The sequence below is a fragment of the Odocoileus virginianus genome, chromosome 23 (genome assembly GCF_023699985.2).
Source record: "Odocoileus virginianus isolate 20LAN1187 ecotype Illinois chromosome 23, Ovbor_1.2, whole genome shotgun sequence".
NCBI lineage: Eukaryota > Metazoa > Chordata > Mammalia > Artiodactyla > Cervidae > Odocoileus > Odocoileus virginianus.
In genome coordinates, this window is record NC_069696.1 from 47,208,917 (window position 1) to 47,222,093 (window position 13,177).

The 13,177-nt window shown below is 42.6% G+C and overlaps 1 non-coding gene across 1 annotated transcript; it reads left to right on the top strand.

The window, feature by feature from the left end:
- Positions 1-8,431: 8,431 nt before the first annotated feature.
- Positions 8,432-8,538, top strand: LOC139030757 (U6 spliceosomal RNA). Its single transcript, XR_011483159.1, has one exon. It is a non-coding gene; the product is annotated as a U6 spliceosomal RNA (small nuclear RNA).
- Positions 8,539-13,177: the final 4,639 nt, after the last annotated feature.

Below are 13,177 nucleotides of genomic sequence, written 5' to 3' on the forward strand. Positions count from 1 at the left end.
ATGTTTCTTTCCCCATACCGTCTCCATTCTTCTTCCAAGGGTTTTGTCACAAATGCTCTCTGATCCCCACGTCTGCCCATTTTGCACACTAGAGGGTAGCGTTGAGCCTGTTTAGAATTTCCCACACTGGGGACTAAGAAAAAATATGATGAAATTGGCCTTCCTTTTCACATAAATCAGGGGGACTAAGCACCCAGCAGCTGTTGCTCTTACTGTGAAAACCATTGTGATGGGCAGGATTTTGTTCAAAATCCCTAAATTCAAAAGTTCTCGAAAACCCCAGGCCAAAAATTCTCCTTAGAAGTTTCTCTGTCTGGACTTGCGTGCCTGGGAGGATCAAGCCTTCAGCCAGGTTCTCTAGAGGTTTGTGAGTGAGGGCAAAATCATGACAGAGTATACAAAATGAACTAAATAAATAAAGAGATTTCCTTCTTGTAGCCTATCTGCAGTCTTACAAAGGTTGGAGTGGACTTGAAGCATGCAACAGAGTTTAGTCAGAGAGATGCTTCTTAGCCTTTGTTTAGTTTCTGCATTAATTCTACGCCTCTCCCGAGTTAGCCCCAATTATGGCCTTCTCATCTTCTACTCAGTCGTCAAGATTCACTTCCAACTCTGTATCTCCTTAAAAATTAAAATCGGGGGAGTTTCCATATCTGAATTCTTATGCTTAGCCCTGAACTCTTATGCTTAGTCCTGGATTGTTAACATCTTAGTGTGACCTTTTAAGAGTTTTCACTTATGTTCTCCTATTCTATCAACTATATTGTGGGGCTTACCTGCCCCTGTAAGGACTCAGAAGCTTAACTGAAAGAAACAGACATCTTCTGAGTTCCTACCATGTAGCAGGCCCTGACTTAGGTTTTTTCATGCTTTGACTCAATTAAACTGGATTCCGACTGGATATAATATCTGTGCCCTTTTCACAAAGTTGTAGATCATCCAAGAAGGACATCTGAAACAGCAGGACACATAGAGTGACCTTACCTCTAGGTTTGCCTATGATAGTCCTGGTTTGCATCTGTCATCAGGGCATAATCATTAACAATGCCTCCTTTCACTCTCAAAGGCACCCCCAGCTTGGTCCAGAAGTTCTAAGGACTCAGACATTTCAGGTTTGGATTCTGGTTCTTCCACTCACTAACCGTGTGACTTCAAGCAAGTTACTTAACTTCTCTGGGCTTCACTTCCCTCCATGTAGAAATCAGGGGTGAAAATGCCTTCCAAATAAGGTTGTGATGAAGATTAATGCTGTTGTTGTTCAGTCCCTCAGCTGTGTTCGACTCTTTGCAACCCCAAGGACTGCAGCACACCAGGCTTCCCTGTCCTTCACTATCTCCCAGAGCTTGTTCTCTAATTCATGCCCGTTGGGTCGGTGATGCCATCCACCCATCTCATCCTCTGTCATCCCCTTCTCCTGCCTTCAATCTTTCCCAACATCAGGGTCTTTTCCAATGAGTCAGCTCTTTGCATCAGGTAGCCAAAATACTGGAGCTTCAGCATCAGTCCTTCCAATGAATATTCAGGGTTGATTTCCTTTAGGATGGACTGGTTTGATCTCCTTGCTGTCCAAAGGACTCTCAAGAGTCCTTCTCTAGCACCACAGTCCAAAAGCATCAATCCTTCAGTGCTCAGTCTTCTTCATGGTTCAACTCTCACATCTGTACATGATTACTAGAAAAACCATAGCTTTGACTATATGTGTTTAGATGAATGGCTGGCACATAGTAAACATTCAAAAATGACAGTCATGTTTGTCAAAATGTATTCAGTCACGTGAGCAACCCTAGAAGGGCCCAAAGTGACTGCTGTGTGAAGTGACTCAGAAATGAGAGAGAAGCTAAGGAAGGAGTGAGTGCTGATTCAAGAAGAAAAACATCATATGTAGTGAGTGATGTGTTACAGCAGTGATTCTTAAGGTGTTAATCCTGGGCCAGTCGCACCATCATCGTTCAGGAACCTGTTAGACGTGCAAATTCTCAGAGCTTCTGAATCAGAAGTCTGGGGGGTGGGACCCGGCAGCATGTATTTTCACAAGTCCACCAGGTGATTTTGATGTGTGCTAACTTTTGAGAACCTTGGTTTTCCTGGAAAGGTGAGGGAACAGCAGAGAAGCTTCAACGAGCAACAGAAAAATTTATATACAGAAAAATTTACATAAAAGTCCAGATTTCCAGCATCCCTCACGAATTCAGAATATTTGGTGCCTCTGGGTGATCACCCCTCCAGAGCACTTTTAAAAAACATTTAAAATTTATTTATTTATTCATTTTTGGCTGTGCTGGGTCTCTAGTTGCGACAAGCAGGGGGCTGCTCTCTAGTTGTGGAGCTTGAGCTTCTCTTTGGGGCGGCTCCTTGTTGTGAAGCACAGGCTCTAGGGCGTGGGAGCTTCAGTAGGTGGGGCATGAGAGTTCAGCAGTTGTGGCCTGGGGGCTTAGTTGCCCCGTGGCAGGTGGGATCTTCCCAGACCAGGGATCAAACCCGCATCCCCTGTATTGGCAGGCAGAATCGTTACCACTGGACCACCAGGCAAGTTCCCAGCCACAATCCAGCTACAGCTGCCCCTTTAACCAGAGCATGGGGTCTGCAGCTTGCCCTAACTTCCATCAAGCCAGCTTACTTCTGTATATGTTACCTGTCCCTGTTCCCACTCATGACTTAAGACACACCCCTTGCTTTTGGATGAGAAAGTGATGGGCTGCTGAGTTTCCATGATTTGCATAAGTGTGTGACCCAGGCTCCAGACAGGACATGTATTGGGGGTGGGTGGTCTCCAACCCTTTGAACAGGTCTTGAAAGAGAAGGAATTTGAGACCCCCAAAGGCGGTCTTGCTCGTGCTGAGGTTTGTAAACTGTCCTGTGTATCAGTATTCACCGGGTCAAAGATTTTCAGTGTAGCTTTCCATAGTCACCTCTTCCCCAGTCCAGTTTAGTAGGGCTGGGTGGACCCAGCTCAGGGATCTATCTGTAACATAATCTTCCTTTCTTCCTCCTCCTTTAACTCTATCCATGTGATTCCAAAGCAGGTGGTCCAGGGAACACACTTTGGGAAACACTGAGTTATAACATTCCATGTGGGATCTATACTTTGGGATGGACCATGAGGAGGTTGAGGTGGGAAGCCCAGAACGAGATCTCATCACAGTCTGTGTGCAGATAAGAGGGTCAGAGACATATGGAAAGTTGAGTGCAGAGATTTAATGTGGTATAAAGGTCTAATAGCCTAAGAAAGTTGTTTTTTTAAAAAATAATATATTTGACGTATAACATTGTGTAAATTTAAGGTGCTCTCAGGGCTTCCCATGTGGCACCGTGGTAAGGAATCCACCTGCCAATGCGGGAGACACAAGAGATGTGGGTTCAAGCCCTGGGTCAGAAAGATCCCCTGGAGGAGGAAATGGCAGACTACTCCAGGATTCTAGCCTGGAGAAACCCATAGACAGAGGAGCCTGGAGGGCTATAGTCCATGGGGTTGTGCAAAGTTGGACACGACTGACTGTGCACACGAAATGCCAGGTGTACTCATGCTGATTTCATACATTCATATAGTGTAACATGATTGTCACTGCATCATAGTTAGTACCTCTGTTACATTATCTAATTCTCATCTCTTTTTAGCCAAACTTGTTAAAACAGAAAGTAATATGGTAATTATAATACTAGGGGATGCAGGATGGGGGGCTAGGACAGACACTGTTTAAGGGCACAAATTTATAATGAGTAGTAAAAAAGTCCTGGAGATCTTATGCATGGTATAGTGAATCTAGACAATAGTATTGTATTATACTCATCAAACTTGTTAAGAGACTAGATCTTAATCATTTCAACCACTAAAAAAATTTAACCCATAAAATGTAACTGCCCGGAACCAGGTAGTCTAGCCTTTGATAGAAAATAAAAGTGATGGTGGCAAAAAAAAAAAAAAAAAAACAGGGGTGAGAGTTCATGGTAAGTGTTAGCAGTGAGTTATCAAGGCTGAAAGATGAGACCAAAAAAATGTCACCCTCTGCGCCTCTTGCAGGACTTAAGAGTGGCAGCATGTGCGTTCCCTTTGAAGGATACTCTGACCATGTGTATGCGCGTGTGTGCTAAGTTGCTTCAGTCATGTCCGACTCTTTGCAATCCCATGGCTCCTCTGTCCATGGGATTCTCCAGGCAAGAATACTGCAGTGGGTTGGCATGCCCTCCTCCAGGGGATCTTCCCAGGTATAGAATTCTATACCCAGGTATAGAATTTGCGTCTCTTATGACTCCTGCACTGGCAGGCTAGTTCTTTACCACTAGTGCACTTGGGAAGCCCACTCTGACCATCCTTGACTAAAAAGAAACAAAAATAAGGGGGAGACCTGGCCTGGGGTCCTCCTAGCCTCCGTCCTTCTCTGACTTCCCACCCTTTTCTCTACAGTTTTCTACTCCTTTCCATCTACTTACATGTTTTTTTCTCCTTCCCTTCTCCATCTCTTTGTCTCTCTGTGTCTCTTTGTCTCTTTCTGCTCTTTCTCTCTCTCTGTTCCTTTCTCTTTCTGGAACTCCTCCTAATATGTAACTCACAAACAATGCAAATAGTGATAGCATCAAAAAATATTCAGGAACAAAACATCCATCACTATGCAGGGAGAAACCAGGAGAAGAAACCAAATGCCTGAAAAAAGTTTCTAAAGTAATAAGTCCTTGTCAGACTCCAACCAGCCTGGGCCTCCAAACGGAGAGGCAGAGGTATTTGTCTCCTGTTCCAAAGACATGAGCCACAGCCCACAGAGAAGTTCCGCTCCCACTGTGCTTTTTCCTTTGACCACTGCTGTCAAATGTGCTTTGTCATGTCCTCTTAGCACCAGGCCTGGCGCATTTCTCGGTATAGTAAAAGCTAATGAGCCGTATGGCTTTTGGCAGTGTCGGGCAATATACATGCTCCATTTGGAGCAGAGTAAATCCTTGGAGTCTATAGCTGTGTGCGCAGCCTCAGGCTGTCCCCTGTGCTTCATGGGTCTGTAAATATCATAGCTGTGGTCACTGCTCAGGATTATTAATATTCCAGAGGCCGGCTTTGACCCTACCCCTACAGAGCAGGCTTCAGGAACACACAGCTTCGCATTGGATCCCATCCAATTGGAATTTATGACTGGAAGTGGCAGAAGGCCCGAGCTTTAGAGCAATGTCTCACCTTCAGCTGGCTCTGCAGCTTGGACCCTGAGGACATCATGGTATTTATTCAATTCAGATCCCATTTATTGTGCTTCTAACTGTGCTTAGCACTGAGCTTAGGCGCTAAAGATGGCGCCAGGAGAAAGACTCAATCCCTGTTCTGAAGAAAGCCATCTGGGAAGGAGGCAAGGGCATGTAAATAAGTTCCCTTATATGCTAATAGTTTTCAGTCCAGCCCTCGGCAGGTTTTGGAGAAAAGCCACTCATTCTTTCATTTGCATCCCCTGAAACCACTGTTATTCAAGGGTGGTCCTCCATTGCAACAGCACCTTGGAGCTTGTTAAAAATGCAGTATCTCAGGCCCCACCCCATACTGAATCATATTAAAGTTCGACCGGCCATCATCTAATCAGGCTCTCCCAAACTGGATATGTTAAAAAAATCACTGGGTGCTGCCACTCTTAAATGCTGACACAGCAGATTTGATAGCAGGTACTTATAATTTGGCTGATCTGTGGACTGGTATTTGGGAACTAGCATCTAATCCTATGGTTCTCAAACTTGTTTGAATATTAGAATCACCTGGGGAGCTTTGAAGAGTCTTGATGCCCAGACTTTACTCTGAATAACGAAATCATAAACAAAGGGCATGGGGCTGAGGCAGCAGTAATTTTTTTTCCAGTTTTATTGAGAAATAATTAACATCTATCACCATATAATTTTAAGGCACGCAGCAGAAGGATCTGATTTACAGATATTGTGATTTTAGATATCACCATAGGTTCAGCTAACATCCATCTGCTCATATAGGTACAATAAAAAGAAAAGAAGAAAGGGAAAATTTTTCTCCTTTTATTAAGAACTCATATAATTTACTCTCTTAAATTTTTTTTTTTGTATCTCATGCAGCAGTGTTACCTATAGCCATCATGCTGTAGATTACATTCCTTGTAATGTATCTTATGTGTTCTAACTGAAAGTGTGTATCTATGGACCACCTTCATCTAACTCCCCCCTTTCACCACCCTCTGCCTCTGGTAACCACAAGTTTGGTCTCTTTTTCTATAAGTTTGTTTTTTCTTTCTATTGAGTTAGATTCTTCATATAAGTGAGATCATATAGTATTTGTCTTCCTCCACCTGATTTATTTCACTATATATACCACACTTCTTTATTCATTTATCTACTGATGGACTCAGAGGTCATTTCCATGTCTTGGCTATTGTGAATAATAGCAGCACTGATTTTTAAATTTCTCCAGGTGACTCTTGCTATTGTTCAGTTGCTCATTCATGTCTTTGTGACCCATGAACTGCAGCACGCCAAGCTTCACTGTCCTTCACTTTTTCCTGGAGTTTGCTCAAACTCATGTCCATTGAGTTGGTGATGCCATCCAACCATCTCATCTTCTGTTGCCCACTTCTCCTGTCCTCAATCTTTCCCAGCATCAGGGTCTTTTCCAATGAATCGGCTCTTTGCATTAGGTGGCCAGAGTATTGGAGTTTCAGCTTCAGCATCAGCCCTTCCAATGAACACCCAGGACTGATCTCCTTCAGGATGGACTGGTTGGATCTGCTTGCAGTCCAAGGGACTCTCAAGAGTCTTCTCCAACACCACAGTTTGAAAGCATCAATTCTTCGGTGCTCAGCCTTCTTTATGGCATAACTCTCACACCCATACATGACTATTAGGTGAGTCTAATGTGCACCTAAGGTTGAAGGCTACTGCTCTAAATAAGTGCTACTAAAGATTTAACCAGTATAAGAGCCACTGGACACACAATCCCACAGGGTCAGCAGAGTTCCAGAATTTCCAAATTGAAGAAGATATTACAGATCTATGGCCAAAACCTAACTTTCCTCCCCTAACCAGGGCACTTGTCTTCTGAGAAACTGCCAGGCAACACGATGAAGGCTGCATTGGGACTACCTATATCTCTAGCATGGGGCCAGTTGAGGAAACTCAGACTTATAGTTCAATAGCCTTAGTCCAGCTGGTCTTAGCTTGGAGGCGAGTTTCAAATGGCTTGCTCCTTCTCTTGTTCTCCAGCCTTCCCAGAGTCCCAGAGGTATTTTCCTCAGCACCCTGGGCTGTAGACATGTTGGCTTTCTTTCATTTTCTCAAATGCATCCCTTTCCGTCCCCCTCAGGGCCTTTGCACAAGTTGTTTCCTCTGCCAGGGATGTTTCCTCTCCTTCCTTCTCTACAGTTTCTCCTTCAAGAAAGCCTATCCTGATCCTCCTAATGATACTACATTCCCCTAGTATACACTTACTTTTATAGCACCTTGTACTTTTCATTCATCGTACCTATCACAGCTTTAAATTATGTATTATGCTAATATTTGAATACTTTTCTCTAAACAATTGCAATCAAAAAACCACATCTCTTTTGCTTAGAACTGTATTGCAGCCACTTGCATTGTGTCTGGAACATGGGAGGGAACCAATGAATGCCTGAGTATCCATGCACCACTCTTCTCAGCATTGGAGGTCCCAGATCCTTACACATCCTCCCCATCCCACCCCAGAACACTGCCATTTGCCAAGGTAACCACTTTAGCCCCTACGTCCCAGGTGGCTCAGCTGATAAAGAATCCACCTGCAATGCAGGAGACCCTGGTTCAACTGCGGGGTCAGGACGTTCCCCTGGAGAAAGGATAGGCTAGCCACTCCAGTAGTCTTGGACTTCCCTGATGGCTCAGATGGTAAAGAATCCACCTGCAATGTGGGAGACCTGAGTTCGACCCCTGGGTTGGGAAGATCCCCCGGAGGAGCGCATGGGAACCCACTCCAGTATTCTCGCCTGGAGAATCCCCACGGACAGAGGAGCCTGGCGAGCTACAGTCCATGAGGTCAAAAAGAGTTGGACACAACTAAGCGACTAAGCACAGCACACACACAATCTTTGGGTATATAGCACTTCTTTTTTGGATCATCAAGGGCTCCTAAACTTTAGACATGGTCAGTCTACCTGAGGCCCCTCCTCCATGTCCGGATATGAGTATTAGCACCCTCCCTCCAACCACACAAGCATCTGAACCTCCATGGACCCTTCCTGTTGCTGCCACTCTGGCAGTGGCTGGGCAGTCCCCCAGGTGTTCTGTCTTCATCATAGTATTAAGCAGGAAATATTATCAATGTTCTAGGATATCCTGTGCTCTTTATACACAAAACAAGAATAACAGTAACCATTGCAAAGAGTTGATGGAGAGATATTCTGCATCCACAATACACTGCTCAGGCAATAAATACTTAGAATTTTTATTGCTGCTAACTGCAAAAATCCCATTGGTAGTCACTTCGGCAGCACACCTACTAAAATTGGAATGATACAGAAAAGATTACCATGGCCTCTGTGCAAGGATGACACATAAACTGGTAAAGCATTCCATATTTTTAATGAAAAATATCCCACTGGACCTGACAAAATATTTTATTGCTTCAGTTTGTACTTACTGAATAAGATGATGGGAAGCTAATATGGATCCGATAATAATCTTAGATGAGCTCACACTTTATTGGTTGCAACAACAATAAATCCAATAGTATGTCTAGAAATGGAAAATCATGCTTATTTCCATTCTCAGAAAATGCCCATGACATGTCTAAGGATTTAAGGGTCCTTTGCAACAATTCCATGCCCTATTCCTCCCACACTGGGTCCTCAAGCTGAAAGTACAAATCAGGAAATGGTGCCCAAATAGTCTCTCCTATTTTAATTTTTCTCTTAGCATGCTCTGTCAAAAAGAGCTGGGATACTACCCCTTAGGTCAGAAGTTATTGCTGTTCAGTCATAAGAAGGTCAGAACTCTCAGCCCATCTACTTTAGGGCAGAAAACTTGGAAGAGGTCAAAGCTGAACCCTAGTAAGGATGAGAGTAAGGGAAGGGAATCTCACTGTGGTTGTCATCCCAGCAGAGAGGTTGCCGACAAACTAGAGAGGAAAGCAACTCATGTGTTTATTTTTTTCACTCAACAAGCCTTTATTGAATACCCTACCATGTGCCAGGAACTTAATTTAGCTAAGGACTTCCTAGCAGTGTGACCTGAGGCAAGTTAGTTAATTTTCGCACTCTCAGATTGTTGCCTGTAAAATGGAGATGATCACTGGGCTGAGACAGGTATTCACTAAGATAGCATGCGCAGGGAGTGACACACAGCCCGGGTGTGATGCAGTGAGTGTTCACTGCTGCCGCTGCTGCTCCTGTGGAACACGGTGGAGGCAGTGTTGCCATCATGGCATTTTGAGTCAAACGGGACACAGAGAAAAGTATGCAGGAAATTACAATAGCAACTGATAGAAGGAGCAGAGGGAGTGTTGTAAACATGTAGAAGGGACACCTAATTCAGACTTCCTGGGAAAAACATGTAAGGCTTAAACTGAGACATTAAGGCTGAGTAGTTGTGTTAAAGAAAAGATTATTCTGGTACTTGTTAAAGATGGTAAGGAAGACTTTTTTCAAGAGGATCTATTGGCAGAAGGCGAGAAAGCTCAGGCTCAACTCTGAATACCACGGGAGTGGAGATTTATAGCCAGGGAGCAGGACGGGGTGTGGAGGATGGAAAATCATGAAGGGGTAGGACAATTCTTGCTAAACTAACCAAACAGGATTCTTGATGAGGGCAGGCCAGGGGGATCAGATATCACTGGGAAATGGTGGGTAGGGGATGAGGAGAGGTGATCAGATATTGAGGGTGATCAAATATCAAGGGTGAGGAAGTACAGCTGACTCGACTTCAGAGGATTCCAGCCAACACTGGACTCTATGAGGATAGAGACCAAAGCCCAGGGCCCAGTCTAGCTGAATAGAGGGCTCAGAAAAAGAAGCCAACTAAAGCTTGGTTAGAAAGGCAAATAGAAGCACATTCTCTCTCCTCCCACAGAAAACACCCCATTTCCAGAGAGGCCGTAACCTCGGTTGCACAGTGGAATCACCCAGGGATCTTAAAATACACTGATGCCTAGGTCCCACCCCCAGAGGTTCTGAACTAACTGGTATGGTAAGCAGTCTGAGCTCTGGGTTGGGTTTTTATTTGTTTTCCAGATTTCCTGAGATATAATTGACATATAATGTTGTATAAGGTGCAATGATTTGACATATGTATATACTGTGAAATGTTCATGGCACTAAGGTTCCTTAACACATCCTTCACCTCATATAATTACCATTTTGTTATTGCTGTTACACAATATTGTTTGGAGAAGAAAATGGCAACCCACTCCAGTATGCTTGCCTGGAGAATCCCATAGACATAGGAGCCTGGCGGGCTACAATCCACGGTGTCACAAAGAGACACGACTGAGCAACTAACACACAGTACTGTTAACTACGGTTACTGTGCTGCACGTTAGATCCCCAGAACTTGCTGCTCTTATGACTGGACATTGGACATTGGTATCCTTGGACCAACATCTCCTCATTTCTCCCACTCCTCAGCTCCTGGCAACCACCAATCTGCTATTTATGGGTTGGCTTTTTCAGATTCCACACATAAGCAACACTGTACAGTATTCATCTTTCTCTGACTTATTTGACTTAGTATAATGAAGTTAACATTCACCCATGTTGTCACAAACGTCAGGATGGCTTTTTATGACTGAATAATATTCCATTGTGAAGGAAAAATATGCATATATACATGCATGATATTTTCTTCAATCATTCATCCATCAATGGTCATTTAGGTTATTTCCATGTTTGGACATTGTGAATAACGCTCCAATGAACTTGGGGTGTAGATATCTCTATGAGGTAGTGACTTCATTTTCTTTGGATTAATACCCAGAAGCGAAATTGCTGGATCATATGGTTGTTCTTCTGAGGAATCTCCTTACTGTTTTCCATTGTGGCTATACCAGTTTGCAGCCTCACCAGAGTACTGGGGTTCCCCTTTCTGCACATCCTTGCCAGCATTTGTTATTTCTTGCCCAGTAGAAATAGCAATTTTAACAAGTGTGAGGTGATAGCTTGTTGTACTTTCAGTTTGTATTTCCCTGATGACTAGTGACGTTGAACATTTGTTCATGTACTTATGGGCCATTTATATGTCTTCTCTGGAAAAAAATGTCTATTTAGGTCCTCATATGAGTTTTCAAATATTTTCTCACATTCCATGGATTACCTTTTGATTTTGTTGATTATTTCTTTCGCTGTGCATAAGCCTTTTAGTTTGATATAGCTTCGCTTGTTTATATTTTTCCCTTGTTGCTTGTGATTTTATTGTCATATTTTTTCAAAAACCACTGCCAAAACCAATGCCAAAGAGCTTTCCCCCTAAGTTTTCTTCTAGAAGTTTCATGATATCAGGTTGTATGTTTAAATTCTTAATCCATTAGAGTTCATTTTTTAAGTGGTGTAAGATAGGGATCTAACCTCATTCTTCTGCATGTGAATATTCAGTTTTCCAAACATCATTTATTGAAGAAACCATATTTTCCCCACTGAGTATTCTTAGTTTTCTTGTCAAAAATTTTTCTGGTCACTCAATTCTATTTCACTGGTCTATGTGTTTGTATGCCAGCACTACACTGTTTAGATTATTATAGCATCATAAAACAGTTTGAAATCAGAGAGTGTGATGCCTCCAGTTCTGTACATTTTCAAAGTGGCTTTGCGGGACTTATCTTTGGGAGGTAAGGATGGTACCACATGCAAATAAATAAATGTGACACACCACTTTAATAGAATGCAAGATAAAAATTATATGATCACTTGAAAATACGCAGAAAAAGTATTTGACAAAATTCAGCATCCTTTCATGATCGAAACTCAACACAGTGGGTATGGAGGAAACATATTTTGACATAATAAGGCTGTATATGACAAACCCACAACTAACAACACTTAATGATGAAAAGTTAAAAGCTTTCAATCTAAGATCAAGAACAAGACAAGGATGCCCACATGTACCACTCTTATTCAACACAGTAGTGGAAATCCTAGCCAGAGCAAATAGGAAAGAAAAAAGGAATAAAAGGCATTCAATTGGGAAAGAAGTAACATTGTGTCTGTCCACAGATGAGGTGATCTTGTTTACAGAAAATTTTAAAGACCCCATCAAAATTGTTAAAACTAAAAAATAAATAAATAAATAAATAATGAAGTTTCAGGGCTCAAAATCAAAATATAAAAATCAGTTGTGTTTCTATACACCAAAAATGAGCTATCTGACAAAGAAAACAATCCCATTTATAATAGTATTGAAAACAATAAAACAAGAATGCATTTAACCAAGAAGTGAAAGATTCAAACACCAAAACTATAAGACACTGATGAAAGTAACTGGAGAAGATAAAAATAAATGGAATGATATCCTGTGTTCGTGGATCAGAGAAGCTAATATTATTAAAATGTCTATATTACTCAAATTACCCATATTACCCATAGAATCACTGCAATTCCTATCAAAACTCCAATGGCATTTTTCACAGAAATAGAAAATACACTTCTAAAATTTGTATAGAACCACAAACGACCCTGAGTAGCTCTGGGGTTCTAAAAGTTCCCCTGGTGATCCTATGTTCAATCAGAACTGTGAGCCTCTAAGTCATTTCAAAGCAAGGATGGGGCCTTTGCCCCTAACATGTCAAGCTCTTATCAAATTGACCCATTACCTCCAGAGACACAGAATACAGTTAGCCCTCTATATACACGGGTTCCAAAGCCTTAGATTCAACCAATCTCGAATTGAAAATATTCAGGGGGAAAAATTCCAGTGAGTTCCCAAAACCAAAACTTGAATTTCCCTACAACGGCAAGTATTTACATAGCATTTAAATTGCATTAGGTATTTTAAGAAAGAGATGATCTGAAGTCTATGGGAGGATGTCCACGGGATTTCCCAGGTAATCCAGCGGTTAAGAGTTCAGCTTGCAATGCAGGGGACACAGGTTTGGTCACTAGTTGGGGAACTAAGATCCCACATGCCACGGAACAAGTAAGCCTGCGTGCTGCAACTCCTGAAGCCCCCACGCTTTAGAGCCCAAGTGACCCAACTAGAGAGCCTGTGAGCCACAACTGGAGAGTCCATGTGCTCC